The 15651-nt window shown below is 41.4% G+C and overlaps 1 long non-coding RNA gene across 7 annotated transcripts in view; it reads right to left on the reverse strand.

Annotated features, from left to right (window-relative positions):
- Nucleotides 1-404: 404 nt before the first annotated feature.
- The window catches only part of LOC120369390, a 39166-nt gene continuing 23919 nt past the window's right edge, over nucleotides 405-15651 (reverse strand). For all 7 annotated transcript variants that reach the window (XR_005583132.1, XR_005583137.1, XR_005583131.1 and 4 more), the window contains 2 exons: nucleotides 1762-1872; nucleotides 405-789 (listed from right to left, as the gene is read on the reverse strand). This is a non-coding gene — a long non-coding RNA (uncharacterized LOC120369390). The remainder of the gene's footprint in view (nucleotides 790-1761; nucleotides 1873-15651) is intronic.

Genomic DNA, 15651 nt, shown 5'->3' on the forward strand with positions numbered 1-15651 from the left:
GAATGTAGGATCAGGCATCAAGTAGCTGCTTGACATGAGAGTACATGTAATTAAGGGAATGAAATGTTGTTAAAATGCAAAGCATTACAATGCAATGCCAGGTAAAGAGACATTTTAGCAGATATTTATATTAGCTCATATAGATGAAAAAGTGGAGAGAGAATTTAACAAGAGAGAAGTGATACACATTTAGGCCAATCCCGCACTCCTCATTCAGGCAAACTTTCATCAACTATAGTAGGAATGTTGTTTGAGCAAGGATTGCAGTATCAGCCCCTTGAACCTGGGGATATTAAAGATAATGGAAAAGAGAGAAGATGTATCTCCAAATATTTGCAACAGGAAGGAATTAATGGTACATTCTTTAAGGATCTGGACAGAGAAGCTATTGTGAAATTGCAGGGAGTTACTTTAATCCTCACAGATTTCAGTAAAATGTTTGCTGTTTCTTTAACTCTCTAGTGAATCACAGAGTATCAGAGTACATGGCTTTATGTCACATCACATCATATAATGTCCAAAGTTGTATATACAAGTGTTTTTCCTCACAGGGTACAGACAAGTTAAGCAGCCTTATGTTCAAAGAGCAGTCTAGTGTTACCATGAGTAAAACAGTCTGAAATTGCAGCTTAATAGACATCTGTGTTTTCTGATACTAAATTATAATAATTTTGCTTAATGTCAAATATCTGAAAGAAAGATAAATCTGAGTTGTGGATGTCACTCTATGCTCATGTTGCTCCAACTGCCTACATGATCTATATCTTGTATCCCCTCTGGAAAAGTTATCTAGAATTGCAAAGAAAAGGATAACATTTAGGGTTTTTTGAACTATTGCATAGAATGAAATAAAAATTACATCCCTGATATAGAAGTCTATAGATTAAAAAAAAACACGAGAAAGAATATAAATCTTCATTATAGTCTACATTTTTTTTTCAGAGTAGCTTCTGTATCCATTTCATACTTGTTAAAACTGCTTAGGCTTGTTTCCATAGGAGAAATGTAAAAAATGGGTTTTGACATGGTGATCAACTGCTGCATGTGGTTACATTTTATAATGAAACAGTTGCATTCAACCTCACTGCCAAATCACAAATATACCTCTGTCCAAAACAGCCTACTAACATAAGTGAGAACTTATGCAGATCCTGATTTTCAGTGGTAAAAACACTTTTGATTTATATTCTCTCTCATGTTTTTAATCTATAGACTAGGATCAGGAATCAATCCTTTGGAGAAAGTTTTCTGAACAACTTTTTCAAGGTGCAAGCCTTTTTATTGTAGCAACAGAACACGAGAAATTTCAAATGTCAATTATCTGCTGCATAGCCAGCATTTCACCTCAGTTGTAGCATATACAATTACATATGCAGTAGCTGAGTTTGTACTTTATATTTAACAATTGAAGATGATACTTAAGAATTTATTCACTTATCTGCACTTGTAGTTATCATAGGTAATGGCATCCAATTGTTTGTGTTCAGGTTAATGCCCAAGACCAACATACAAGATTAAATTTTGCTATTCTCTTTTATCCATTTAGCTCTGCTCCTGCAACACTCTTGAGAGTTACTTTATGCATATGAATAGCCACATCAAACCTAACTATAAGTACTAGAAGGACTGGGCCTCGATGTATATTGATTTTTTTGTTTGTTTCTTTGTTTGCTTTATTACAAGTTTACCTTACACCTGCACAAGGAATACATAATAATAAAATAAGTTAAAACATTCTATATAACCGCAGAGTTCTTTTACCTTCAATGATTTCTTAGTAGTAGTACTTCTACTGATTGCTTTTCACAAACACATCCAAGTGATCTAGAGTATGAGTTGATTTTTTTTCCTCGCTGGAAATGAGTTCATGACCTATGTAGGGGAAAATAAAACAAACACAAAAAAAACCCCTTAGTTTCTTGATTGAGCATCTGTGACAGGGTGGGCGAGGTCCTGAGGCCTCCTTTCTGGACGCCTCACAACCTTGTCACACCCTGTCACAGAACAGGGCAGTGGAAAGAGTCCTAGAAGCTGACTAGAGCAGTGGCATGGGATGCAGCCAATCTGGGAAGGGCTGCAGGGAGAAGCCAATCCAGGCCCAGTAGGCCCATATAAAAGAAGCTGCAGTGCAAAACAGAGTTCAGTAGCTGCCTGGAGCCAGAGGAGCGTGGATGGTGTGCCTGGCTGGCTGAGGGAACTACAGGACTTTGGACAGAGCAGTGCTGGCAGAGATTGTGGGGAGAGAAGAGAAGGAGAAGGAGCTCTTGCCTAGCTGCTAGGACTCAACCAGGGCAAGGCACTGCAGGAAAGGTGGAAAATGAGCTGGGGTTGCAGGGAAGTGGCCCAGGAAATCATAGCAGTAAGGCAGCTTAGTTAAAGGGATATGGCAGATGGCTGCTATCTTTAGAGTCGCTGGGACCTGCAGTAGAGGGTGGGCTTGGGTCCCCACCAGCCACTGGGAAAGTGGCCTGGCTTTAATGCACCCCAGAAGGGGAACTGAACTCTTTTAGTGGCCCACCAAGAAAACTGGGACCCATAGGGCCCAATGAGGGTGAGGACATTGCCTCCAGGGAGGGAAACCTGGAGTATGGCTCAATACAAGGGCTGAGGCCATTTTAAAGATTGCCAGACTTGAGCCCATGGAGGGCTACTGGGAAAGAAAGGCCAACTGAGGGGTACTGTGGTAGGTCCCCCTGTAGGACTGTTTCCCTGGGACTGTTTTTTATTTCACATTCAGACTGTATGTGAGTTGGTTGGAAGGCTGAGTCACTGAAGACTTCACTGCAAGCCCGAGTGTGTACATGCACACACACTCAAATAAGGGGGGTGAGAGGTGAGTGCCACTCCATTACACCATCCCAGTACAAAAGGCATTTCTCTCAGCACTTTAAAAGAAGCATGGTGTTTCCTCACTCAAACATCAGAAAAAAAAAATCCTCAGTTAGGGTCATATGCAGTTTTGCCCTCCATAGTCTCACAGGGCAGGAACAGTGCCATTCTGATTAACAAGTGGAGGGCTGGATGCTGGAGTCATCCAGGGCGTGCACATCCTTTGCAACATGTGAACCCCTAGCATGCTACTATGCAGGAGTGATGAGCATGGACAGGGTACTGGGGACCAGGGATATACAGAGGAGATATGTAAGGGTCTTGCACAGACTATTTCAACCATTAGATTCCACAGCCATTCCATGGCATAAGGGAGGAGGAATTTTTTTTTCATTGCACATTAGTACTACTGTTTTCCACTTACTATAAGCATGAGCATTATTATTTATGCAGTACCATCTAGTCTTCTTGATTATGTTGAAAGACAACATAATTTTATTTGAGCTATTTATTTATCAGTGGGTTCAGATTTCAAAATTCACACTTGATCAAGGGAGGGAGACTGATGAAAAATAGTAAAGATTACTGCAAAGAAAATTGACTATCACTTATTAAGTTTAGTAAAATTCAGACTGTAAAGGGAATAGGAGACAGAAGTGGATTGGAGACAAAACATTTAAATTAAGGTGTTATTAATGGTGCTTTTTGTAATAGGAAGGAGGAAAGACCTCTAGAATAATATGCACATTTTAACACACCGTTCAAATTATCTTTTCTCCTTTTTTTTCTTTTTTACTTTAATCCTTAAGGTTTCTGTAACTTTGATGTATCTAAGAGTATTTCATTAACTCCCTAGTAAATTTCATATCAGAATATGCTGCTTTATCTCATTATGTCATATAATACATACCAATTAGACCAAAACTAATGTGAAGTCTCATTTGAAGCAGTAGAGGATACAAACAGGTTAGGCCCAGTATATATAAGCAGAAGGTTGATGAAGCAGTCATGAATAATGTTGAAAAATTGGGAATTACATATGTATACAACCACAATTAAATAAGACATTATATTAAAATAAAGTCTACTTTAAACACAGGTAAATCAATCAAATAAATTAATTCTTTTGCATCATGGCCTCCACTCCATCTGTAATCATGTTTTACAGTATTACACATGTATTACAGAGTGCATATCCTATTAAGTTCTATAACTACTGGTATTTGATTTTATCACTAAGTTTCTTTTCTATGAGAGTTTACATTAAAAGGAAAACTTCTCTATTCTTTGGATCCAAAAATATGCTATGAATTGTTATGGTTATTGTTTGACTTTTTTTCAGTAATTCTACCTCCAAAAAAATAACATGAATTCCAATATATTTTTATAAACCCATGCTGCTTATTATTGATGCTTCTCTTGTCCAAATATTTCATAATTTTCACAATATATATTCCATTATCTTATGAGGAAGAAAAACTAAATTTTGAAACAGTAATTATCAAGATTATTATTCTTCCCTCTTTTGGAAAATTTATGTAATTGCTTTTCCTCAGATCTTCCCATCTGAGTTCTCCAACATCTTTCAGAAAAAAAATATCAATGGTACAATAATTAGTTCCCTAAATATTTATTTTCAGGACCAGTTGATGTGTGTGTTTACATCTTTTAAATATTACCTAACCCGTTTTTGCCAATAGCTATTTTATAGACTTTCCCTTTCTTAATAATTATTTGAAATGGTCTTTTTCTTGTTAAATATCCTTTAAAAATATAGTCTCTCACCAATTATTAATAATTGGTAATTTTATTCCTCTCCTCATTTATAAACAGCATAGTGAGGCAGAGTGGCCTCCCTCTGAGCCTGATGGAGAGGGACCGCCCCATGCCCCCTGGTGGGCAGAGCCAAGCCAGCTCTGCTCCCCAGTGCTGGAAGCAGCAGGGAGAACAGGAAGTATAAGAGGGAGGTCCTGCAGGTCAGTTGAGCAGAGACCAGGGAAGGAAGCAGATGTCTCTACCTTGCTGTGGAACTCTGGACCAGAGACCAAGACATGCAGTGACCTGCCCCCGTAGGAGACTGTGGAGAGGAGTGGCTGAGACTGCTGTCCACCAAATATCCAGAGGAGACAGAGGACCCGCAAACAATGGAGCCCTACAACCAGACTGGGATAGGAAGTGGCCATGGGGAACCAGACTAGTTAGTCTAGTTGTGTGGCCAGAAAATGAGTTAACGCGTTTCGGTAACTTCCCCACTGACCCAGTGGCAGGACCACCCACAACTATTAGGGCCCTGCTAAAGACTGCTCTCTGCTCTGCCCCACCCAGAGAGTCAGAGCCCTAGCCTGATAATTGACCCCTTACTGTGCCATATACTGAGACAGAGTGGCTTCCCCCTGAGCCTGTCAGGGGGGTGACCAAGAATCACTATAATGGACTTTTCTATTCATACTACTTTTCTCTCTCAATTACATTTCTGTATTTAAAAAAGCCTTATTCCATATGTGATGGGGCGGCTGCCCCTCACTGGCAGAAAAGGGGTTAAAAGCAGCTCTAGGGAGGCTGCACCAGAGGCAGCCAATTAAAAAGGAGCTGAGAGGAGTAACCAATCATGGCCCAACAGATCCGTATAAGAAGGGCTGTAGGCAGAGCAGAATTCAGTAGCTGACTAGAACTCAAGGGGAGATGCACAGGCTCCTAGCAGGGGGAAGAAGCCCCAGCACCTGAGACAGAGCAGTGCTGCAAGCAGGGACCAAGGGAGCTAGAGAGAGAGAGCTCCTGGCTGGCTGCTAGCGCCTACAGGCTGAGGCCCTGGAGTAAGGGGAGAAGAGGGTGCTGGAGCTGCATGGGAAGCATCCCCAGGACAATGGGTTGTAGTTGCCACTGAGGAAAGTGGCTGGGTGGAGATTGCAGGTCCCCCGGAAGGAGAGAACACAGAGTTTGGCACAGCTGGAGAACAGTGTCATGAAGAGGATGCTGCGGTCCTGGGAGTGACTTGCATCCAGGAGCAGAGGTGACGGTGGACGAGACGCCACCAGAAGAGGGCGCAGAACTAATTCCCAGGACAGCCAGTAGGAGATGACACAGTGGTGAGTCACACCCTATAATACCTTCTTCCCTGAAAAAAATCAATGAAATGTAGAGAAGCTAATACTGATACAGAGCTTCTAATGAAAAGCAGGAAATAGTACAGTGGTTATGGTAGCAATGGATATTATTTTCTCCTTTTTTTCTTATTCATCAGAACCAGGGTAGAAGGTAGACAGATGAAAATGGTTGGTAAAACAGTCTTCTTTAATTTGAAAATATCATGGCATTAAAGTTTTAGGAAATTAAGTTGATATAAGGTACTGTACATACCTACTCTAAGCAATTTTATGTATTTCGGAGAGTGGCTATCAGACTTGGAGGAACACAGTCTACACTTTCAGAGAAAGGATTAAAGTTTTCACAGGCATTTTTCTCCATACAGTTTCCTTTATTTTCTCTGGTTCCAGAGTGATACAGTAGACACAAGAATTGCAGTATCTCACATTATTTACTAGGTGTTCAGTTACTTAATGCAAGATTTCTGTTAATTTAATAATTGTTGCTGCATCATTGATATCTTCACTTTAAATTAGCGCTATGTGCACACACTCTTGCAGAGCGTGTATGAAACCAATTGCAGTAAGGGCAGGCAGAAGTCCAGAGATCTGCCTATGTTCTGCTACATCAGCCTAAAGTCTGGCATGCTAACAGAGCACTGATAAACTTCAGTATTGCCAACCCCAAGAATCCAGACACAAAAAAATAATGAATTTGAAAGGGGTGAGTGTTTGTTTTTTGATTTCTGAGCTTCTAAGGGCACAGTTGGGTCATATTTGCCAGCTTTCATGAGGGCTAGAAACTTTTCTTACGAAATGAAAACTGAAATTCTCACTAACACAAGATTCTAGGGCCTGGGGCCATGGGGTGGGGTGGGGGGGACACACACCAAATATCATTGTGATTCAATTGTGAGAGTTGGCAATACTTTAACCTGTACATCATTGTTTAAATTGTAAGTCATCTACTGGGCCCAGTCCCCTGCATGGTATTATTTAAGGTTTTAATACAGTTTATTTTTTAAACTTTTGAGGCAGTGAGTTAGAGTTATAAAATTAACCAATATTAATACAATCAAATAAACATCCCTACTTACAACAACAATATGGCTTCTGATGATCATCTATAAAGCTTTTCAAAATTAACAAAAATAACCAGGTAAACAGAGTAGGGTTGAACTTTTATCAAAATATGCAAAGCTAGAACTAGTCACAGCAAATGAGTGGAGAGATGGGGGCTGGGGAAGAGAAATATCTAAATTCTACTAGGTACCATGGTTGGAGGAAAAAACTTCCCTCATTGTCAAGCTTGACGAACAGTCCCGCCTCATAAATAATGATAAAAACCATTAAATATAAAATCTTTTAAAAAAAAACAAAAAAAAAAAACAAGAGTAGTATGACACTAGGCAGATATTAAAAGTCTGGAAGGATGGATTTCTTAGCTTGAAACCTCACTAAAATCAGATACATTTCCCTTGTCAACTTCCTTTTTTTCCCTTCATATCTTGAGTATGGCACATTTAAGTGTCTACCCTCATCAAAGTCAACCCCAAGAAGATGTATTTCTATTCATTCCCCACCACTTGAAGTTTATCTGAAAATAAAATTGCAAAGTCAGCCGCCTGCTCAAAGAAATCTGTCTTTAGATAAATCAGGTTTTTTTTGCCTTTGTGTATACACACAGTTGCTGGGGTAATGTCAGAGACTATATGTATCCATGGTTCTAAAACTAAACAGTCTTTTTCCAAAAAACAGCAATCACATGGTCCTTATCGGTCATTAACAGTAAGGCTCTTAGATCAGGCCCTTGAATCAGTCCTGGAAGATTGAGGTGGATTTGTTAATCTGTACTCTTGTCATAGGTTTATTCCCCACTTTGAACTTTAGCGTTCACAAGATGGGGACCTGCATGGACTCCTCTAAACTAAAATCCTAGTTTAGATCTGGTTCTCGCTGCCACCAGTCAGTTTATAAGTGTCTGACCCACTCCCTGTTCCCCCAAAACTTTCCCAAAACAGAATCAAACTTGAATCTCAACACAAACCCTTTCCCCCCTCCCCTCTCCTAGTGCTTAGGAGAGATACTTGGATTCAAATTCCTTGAATCAAACCAAAGAGGGATTCACTTTCCCCCCTCCCCTTCCCCTAAAAATCCAAACAAGGGAAGAAATCAATCAAGTTCTAAAAGGAAAAGATTTTATTAAAAGAAAGAAAGAAAGTACACTATCTCTGTAATACCAGGATGGAAAAATATCACAGGGTCTGACTTATAAACCTGGAGAGACTTCCCCCTCCCTCCTCCTCAGAATAATCATTAACAGCAAACAGAAATGAAGAATTTTTCCAGCAAACACACAATTGCAAATACAGAAAGCAACTCAAAAGACTAATCCGCCTTTTTAACTAATACTCACTATATTGAATAGAAGAGACTATTTCAGGAAACTTGGAGAACTTGAAGGATTTGATTGGCCTCTCTTAAATCCAAAAAGAGACTAACTCCAAACAAAGAAACACAGACAAAGCCTTCCCTCCACAGAGATTTTAAATTATCTTGTCCCTTGATTGGTCCTCTGGTCAGGTGTTCATCAGGTTACTGAGCTTGTTAACCCTTTACAGGTAAAAGAGACCTTAACCCTGATCTGTTTATTTATGACAACTCTGGGGTCCTGTGCAGAGTGGGCTTAAGTAAATCTTAGGCCAACTGCAAAGCCATTTGATGTGATTCCCTGGGTGCAAAACATGGGTTTTGGTGTAATGTTTTCTCCTGCCATGCCCCATATTCATATGTCCTGGCAGTAGGTAAGGTATTCAGATTGAGTGGCATCACTGGCACAATAGGTATTCTGGATAGACTAGTGACTGGTACCTCTTCTGAAGCATCAGGTGCTGACTCTTTTCAGTGATAGGATACAGGAGTAGATGGACCAATTCTGTGATCCACAGGAATGGCAATCCCCTTATTTCTATTAAGCCCAATATTCTCAAATGATGGTTCGCTGAAAAATTCAGTTGCTTCCATTTTGTAATCCATATTGTATTGCCTTTAATATATTCCAGTCAGGGCTTTCAAACCGTCCATTTCTGCTTGGGCAAGCTACAGCTCACATGATAAGATCGCAGCTGCCCTTCCATCTAAAATAACAGAGCTATGAAAATCAATAGTAGATTCCACATTTAAGTGATTTGTAAACTTGCATTTCAAAAAATCTTGTCCAATTGTACAGCAACTAGCACAATGGGATCCCTGCCTATAACTGGGTCTCTGTAGTGAGGCTGCACTATAAATAATAATAGTCCTATGCCACAGAACACTAAGATATTGCATTACTTAGCATAGTCATCATGTGCAGAATATCTTGGTACAAAGGGGAAGGGTGGGCCCCTGAATCCCTGCTCTAGCTTTCCTCCTCACACATACAGATAGTCCAGGAGGCCAGGGGTTATAACTTTCAGATTTGGATGCCTAAAGTTGGCTTTTAAATCCACATTTAGACACCTGCATAAAAGCAGATTAGTCAAAGTTGTTTAAGCAATTGGGGAAAAGATTTTCAAAGGCACAATTGGCAGTTAAGTACCTAACTAAAGCTCACCTGGTTGCTTTCATTGTGGCCATTCAACAACTCTAAGAATGAGGCTCAGAGCTGTTTCACTGTAGTGTAGACTTCTGGGCTCAGGCTGTGTGCCAAGGTCTAGGACTCTGCAAGGTGGGAGGGTTCCAGACCTTGGACTCCAGACCAAGCCCAGAAGTCTACACTGCAATGAAATAGCCCCGCAGCCCAAGCTGAGTTGGCTGGCATGGGCCAGCCACAGGTATCTAGTTGCAGTGTAGACATACCCATAGAATCCAACAGGTTGTTTATTACTGTACCTTCTGCTGATGTGTTCAGAGCCATCTATAAACTCATAGTGCTCATGTTTATAGCTTCCATTAATCATTTATGAGCTTTTATTTAAACTATAGCCAAATGTTGTTTAGTAATTTATGGACAATGGTTCTCCTTGCACTAAGTTTTAGGAGCAGACTATATTTTAGTGCCTGGATTCAAGTTTAGTATGCAGCTCTCGTGTAATACTCGGCAGGGTTTGCTCTGGTGATGAGCATTTTAATGAAGTTCGTAGACTAGAATCCACCTCTGCATACCAAAATATGAAAACAGGGGCTTATAATGGAAATATTGTCACAATCTGTATGGTACCGTCACATTTTTTCAGTTTTGAAGTAATTGTGCCAAGAACTACCAGGAGGAAATTATTAGCTACAGTGTTGCTATCAGCAGTACTCTAATGTATCAATTAAAAAAACTACATTACCAATTTCAGGATCTAGCTTAAATGCAAGGAAGCAAGGAAATTCAAACTGAAGGCTGAAACTCAGTAATGTATCTCACAGCACCTAAGTTCTACAGCCCAGGTCTTTCTTGCTTTGGATTTTTTAACTTTAATTACAGTGAGCCAGCTCAAACCAAAATGACTGCTCACTACCTGTATTTCAACTGTTTTATTCTTCATGCGGACAGAGTGGTGAAATGAGGACAGACACATGAATGGAATTAAGAAGCTGGCTGCCACGTTTATTAAACTTTAGCACAGGGCAGAAGCACTACCCACCCACCCAGAGACTAGGGGTGCCTGCTGAGAGTGGGGTGGTATAATTTAAAGGTTAGGGCCCGCAACATCTTACATCATACCCTTCAGCCACACCCCTCCTTTACCCTCAGCGGCCTTTCCCTACAGCACCCCGGTGTTAGCTCCCCAGGGAGAGGCAGCAGCAAATAGCTGGGAGCTGCAAGGAGAGGCTGCAGATCTTTTAACTGTGGGAACCATTCATTTTATCCTTTTAATCACCAGCAGCAAGTTTCAATGATTTAGCATCTCAGCCCAAGTACCTAAGTTCGGTACTAAGTGCATTCCTACTTAGCCCACTGAGGCTTGAAGTTCTTGTAAGGAAGATGGAAAACTCCCTGGTCCTCTGCCAATTGGCCCATGAGAGAAAAAGTTCCTTCCTGATCCACCAACAATCAATTGTCTAGACCCGGACTATCTGTCAGACTGGGTTCCCATTCCTAGTTCAGGGTGGGGCTGCTGGAACTGAGCCAAATGAGGCTGCATATGGTTCACCACTCCATGTTAAATCCTGAGAGCTAGAGAATGCTGACCTTTTCCCTCTAGCTAGCTAAGGGATGCCAGCTCCAGAGACTCCTGGGGAGAGGAGCTACCTGGTATCCCTCAGCAAGTGTTCCATCCCTTGCCTCAGGGACTCTCCCTTTTCACTGCCAGCCCCATCAGTTTCAATTTCCCCAGGACAAGACAGCTGCTGAAATGACACAAATGGTCTCAGTTTCCCTACAGCCATTGCAAAATGCCTGTATAGGCAGCAGCCTTACTGCAGGACTGGTTGCTGTCAGGCCCTATAGCTTATCCTGGTGTCACCATGCCTCAGTGGGTCATAGCTGAGAATACCAGATTCAGGACAAACTGCTGGGAAATAGGGCAGTCTCACTCCAGACTGGTGATTATTCTATCATTAGATTATACCAAGCCAGTAACAAAAGTAAAGTTCTGTCTCACCACAGTGGTTAACAGGAAATCAAAGATGCAGTCTCCTTAGACATTCCAGCCCTGGTCTCACCACCCAGATACTGTACTCTATGAGGAGTGGTTACTGAAAACCAATGTCATCAAACATTGGATTCTACTAATCCCAAGAAATCAGCCATTTATCCAGGCCAATATATAACTCATCTCTTACCCAATAATCATACTGCTGTCAAGCCTTAAATAACTAAAATCTAAAAGTTTTATAATAAAATGCAAGGAGAATTAATAATGGTTAACAGATCATATACATACAAATAAGTGCAAAGTCCTTGTATCAGGTTTGTAGCAGTGATGGAATAAACTGCTAGCTTTTAAACTCTGGTAACTTCCAAAAGATTGGAAGATTTTCAGTCTATAGTTCAATATGCTCCTTATAGTACACAGTCCAGAGAATCAGGATAAGAAAGAGGCAAAATGGAGAAATCGCAGGGGGCTTTTAAATCCTCTGCCATGTGCCTGGAAATGTATTATATCTGTTTGTGGAAAGATACTGGCTTAAGATGGAGTCCAAGGTCACATGAGCATATCACATGTCCTTACATGCTTTGCTGACTCACAGAGGCAGCCATTGCCCATATTCTTGCTGAGGCGTTCACAGGAAGACTTACTGGGCAGAATGAGTTTCTTCCATGGCCCATTGTTAGAATGAAGTGTCCTTAATGAGCCATCAACACACCTATAAAAACCTATGTACTCCAGTCCATTTCAGCCATGCAGCAGGAATCTGAGTCCAAGCACAGCTTAGGCACCTAACTGATGCTGCTACAGACATTTTGTAAGCACCGGGTAGTGTTAGGATATAGATATTCAGTCCTGTCTGCAAAGGCCTATACTTTAAGAATTTAGGTGTATTCTTATCACTTAGCTAGTTATAGAGGTATAAAAGAAAGAATCAAAAATCACTGTCTGTCTGTGTAATGGCCTTCTCTTACTGTGACAGTCTGAGGCCTGGTTCTTCAGCTAAGCAGCAGAGGCCAGCCATAAACTGGGAAATGTATGGTCACATCCTCACATTCCAAACTAGTCACATTGAAATAGGGTGTTATTGGGCTATTAGGAATACAATCCTGTCCTGATATTCCTATCACCTCCAGAGAAAGGGAAGAGCCTAGAAGATGTAAAAGGAAACTTAGTTTGATAGCATCCTGTCTGGCAAGAACTCACTTATCAATAGCTGGGATGTGAAATCCTCATTTCTGTATTGTTCTATCACTGTAGTCTCCACTTCCCTATCATTTGTCTGTATAATCTCTGTCTGGTTCTGTGATTGTTTCCCTCTGCTGTATAATTAATTTTGTTGGGTGTAAACCAATTAAGGTGGTGGGATATAATTGGTTAAATAACCATGTTACAATATGTTAGGATTGGTTAGTTAAATTTCAGTAAAATTATTGGTTAAGGTATAGCTAAGCAGAACTCAAATTTTACTATATAGTTTGCAGTCAATCAGGAAGTGCGGGGGGGGATGGGAACCAGGACTGGAGATGGGGGAATTGGGATCGTGTTTTGCTAAAGGGGGAATGGGAAAGAAACAGGGACACAGGCAAGGCTCTGTGGTGTCAGAGCTGGGAAGGGGGACACTAAGGAAGTAAACTGGAATCATGCTTGCTGGAAGTTCACCCAATAAACATTGAATAGTTTATAGGGTATTGTTGCTCTCTGTTCATGCGAGAAGGACCAGGGAAGTGAGAGGGTGAAGGAATAAGGTAGCACCATATTTTCAATCAATCAAGTAATGTTCAACTAAAACTTTTCTTGAAAGTTGGAGTTCAAATTTGAATCTCCAGACAAATCTGAAAAGACTGGTTTGTACAAGCACTTGAAAAAGTTTCACGCACCTCTGCCTAACACACCGTCAAATGTATTATTATGATTACACTTCTTTTTGCTATGGCTCGTCCACACAGAGGAAAGATGCTGAACTGATTTCAATGGAACATGATGAGAAAATTCACTGTGCTGCCATTCTGCCACTGGAATTGTACTAAGTCCAAAGGAGTTGCAACAACAAATCAAAAAAATCCTCCCAAAACCCAATTTTGTCTTATGGATTAAATATAATAATTTATTTTAAAGAGTTGGGCCTATGATGGAAAGAAGGAAGGAAGAAATAGCACTTTAAGGAATATACTTTATTTTACTTAACTGAATGATGACTTTCTTTTGGGGATGCTGCTTTCTTTTCAACTAAATGGGGAAAAAAGCACTAGTCCTTGTAGCAGGGTGGACCCTGCTCCGGGGTTTAAGGGGTTTAAAATGGGGCCTGACAGAGCTGAGCTGACTAGGAAAGTGGCTGCAGCTGGAGGCCACGCCCCAAACTGAAGCCCTGGGGCTTATAAGAGGCAGGGAAGCCAGGAGCCCAGAGAGTCTCTCTCTGCGTTCAGAGAGAGATGGGCCTGGCTGCTTAGAGGCTGAGACTAGATACCTGAGTGAAGCAGGGCTGGGGGACAGGCTGAGGAGCTAGGGAAGCTCCAGCCTGGAAAGCCCCAGGCTGCGGCCTAGCAGTGGGCCAGTAGGTATTGGGGGTTGCAGAGGGCAACCCAGGGGTAGGACAAAGCAGCAGGTCCAAACCCCCTTTGCCTGTGATGAGTGGGCTGATACTGCAGTCTGCCCCAGGGTGTGGGGCTAGACCATGACTGACAGTAGCCACTACTGAGGCAAGGCGGGGATAGTAGCGTGGGGTTCCCCTGGGAGGGGGAGACCCAATTATAGATAGCAGGCACCGGGTCCAGGGAGGGACGCCGGGGCCAGAGAACAGGCAGGTCACCAGCCTGCCGAGGGCGCTCCAGGGCCGGACCGAGGGACATTCCGGGACGGACCAGCAGGAGGCGCGGCAGGGGTGAGTACGGCCCTGTTACAGTCCTCCTATACAATAGATTCTGGCACATTACACTTAATTTTAAAAGGCTCCCTTAGTAAAAGGTGATTGAAACCTAGAGAAACAGGTTTGAGAGGAGGAAGAGAGTTTGTTTTAGAGTTTGACTCATAATTTTTTTTAAGTCATCAGAGAATTGCTGACACGAAGGTAAGACAGAAAGCCAGGAAAAATTCTTGTTCTTTGATTCCAGTGGTTCTAGACACCGCAAAGGCTCACGCAAGGGGAGGGATAAGGCTTGGCAGCACAGGTGAAATGCAGTTTGTCCATTAGGCAGCATGACAAATAGGGAAATTCATACCCATATGTCACACACACCCTTTTATTAATTATTATTATTTGTTCTTACAGTAGCACCTAGAGGCCCTAATTGATATTGGGGGCCCTAGTTTGCTAAATACTGTACAAACACAGAATCACAGACATAAGGCCGGAAGGAACCTCAAGAGGTCATCTAACCCATCTCCCTACGCTGAGGCAGGAGCAAGTATGTCGAGACCATTCCTCACAGGTGTTTATCAACTTGTTCTAAAAAATCTAGATGCGATAAATCAACCCCTGAGCGCTCTTCTGTCGACTCCTGTACTCCAGAACCGCAAGAGGCGCAGGCAAAGTTGACGGGGGAGCGGCAGCAGTTGATTCACTGTGGTGAAGACACCACAGTAAGTCAAGCTAAGTACGTTGACTTCAGCTACGTTATTCACATAACTGAAGTTGCATAACTTAGATCAATTCCCCCCCATGCCCCAGTGTAGACCAGGGCTAAGACAAAGCCCCTAATATTGGGACATCTGGTCACCCTATATACATCATTCAAAATAAGGTTCATATTGCCTCAGAAATATGTTTATCTTAGCATGAGATTCTAATAGTATCAAATTCTTCCTTTATTAATTACTCTATGGTAAAATGTAAAGTAAAATGATGACTAACAAAAGATTTGGGAGCTGAAATAAGAGAAGAAATTCTCTGGAGTGAAATTAACTATTTTCAATGATGCTCTACTACTATTTTGCTTTTTTTTCTCCTTTTCAAAGAAACTTGTGTTTTCCACAAATTATGCTATTTATGAAAATATGGACAAAATGTGCCCCAAGGGTTGATGTTGTGGAAAGGCTGGTGCTACTGATGCTGTCCTTTAATGATCGTTGTCATGTAGTAAAGTTGTTTCCTTTTGGGCTTTATACAAAATGATGAATTTCATTATAATGGAGTTGGACCTGTGATATTGATATTTGAAGCCTTGATGGTTATGCCAATC

This window comes from Mauremys reevesii, linkage group 7 (genome assembly GCF_016161935.1).
Source record: "Mauremys reevesii isolate NIE-2019 linkage group 7, ASM1616193v1, whole genome shotgun sequence".
NCBI lineage: Eukaryota > Metazoa > Chordata > Testudines > Geoemydidae > Mauremys > Mauremys reevesii.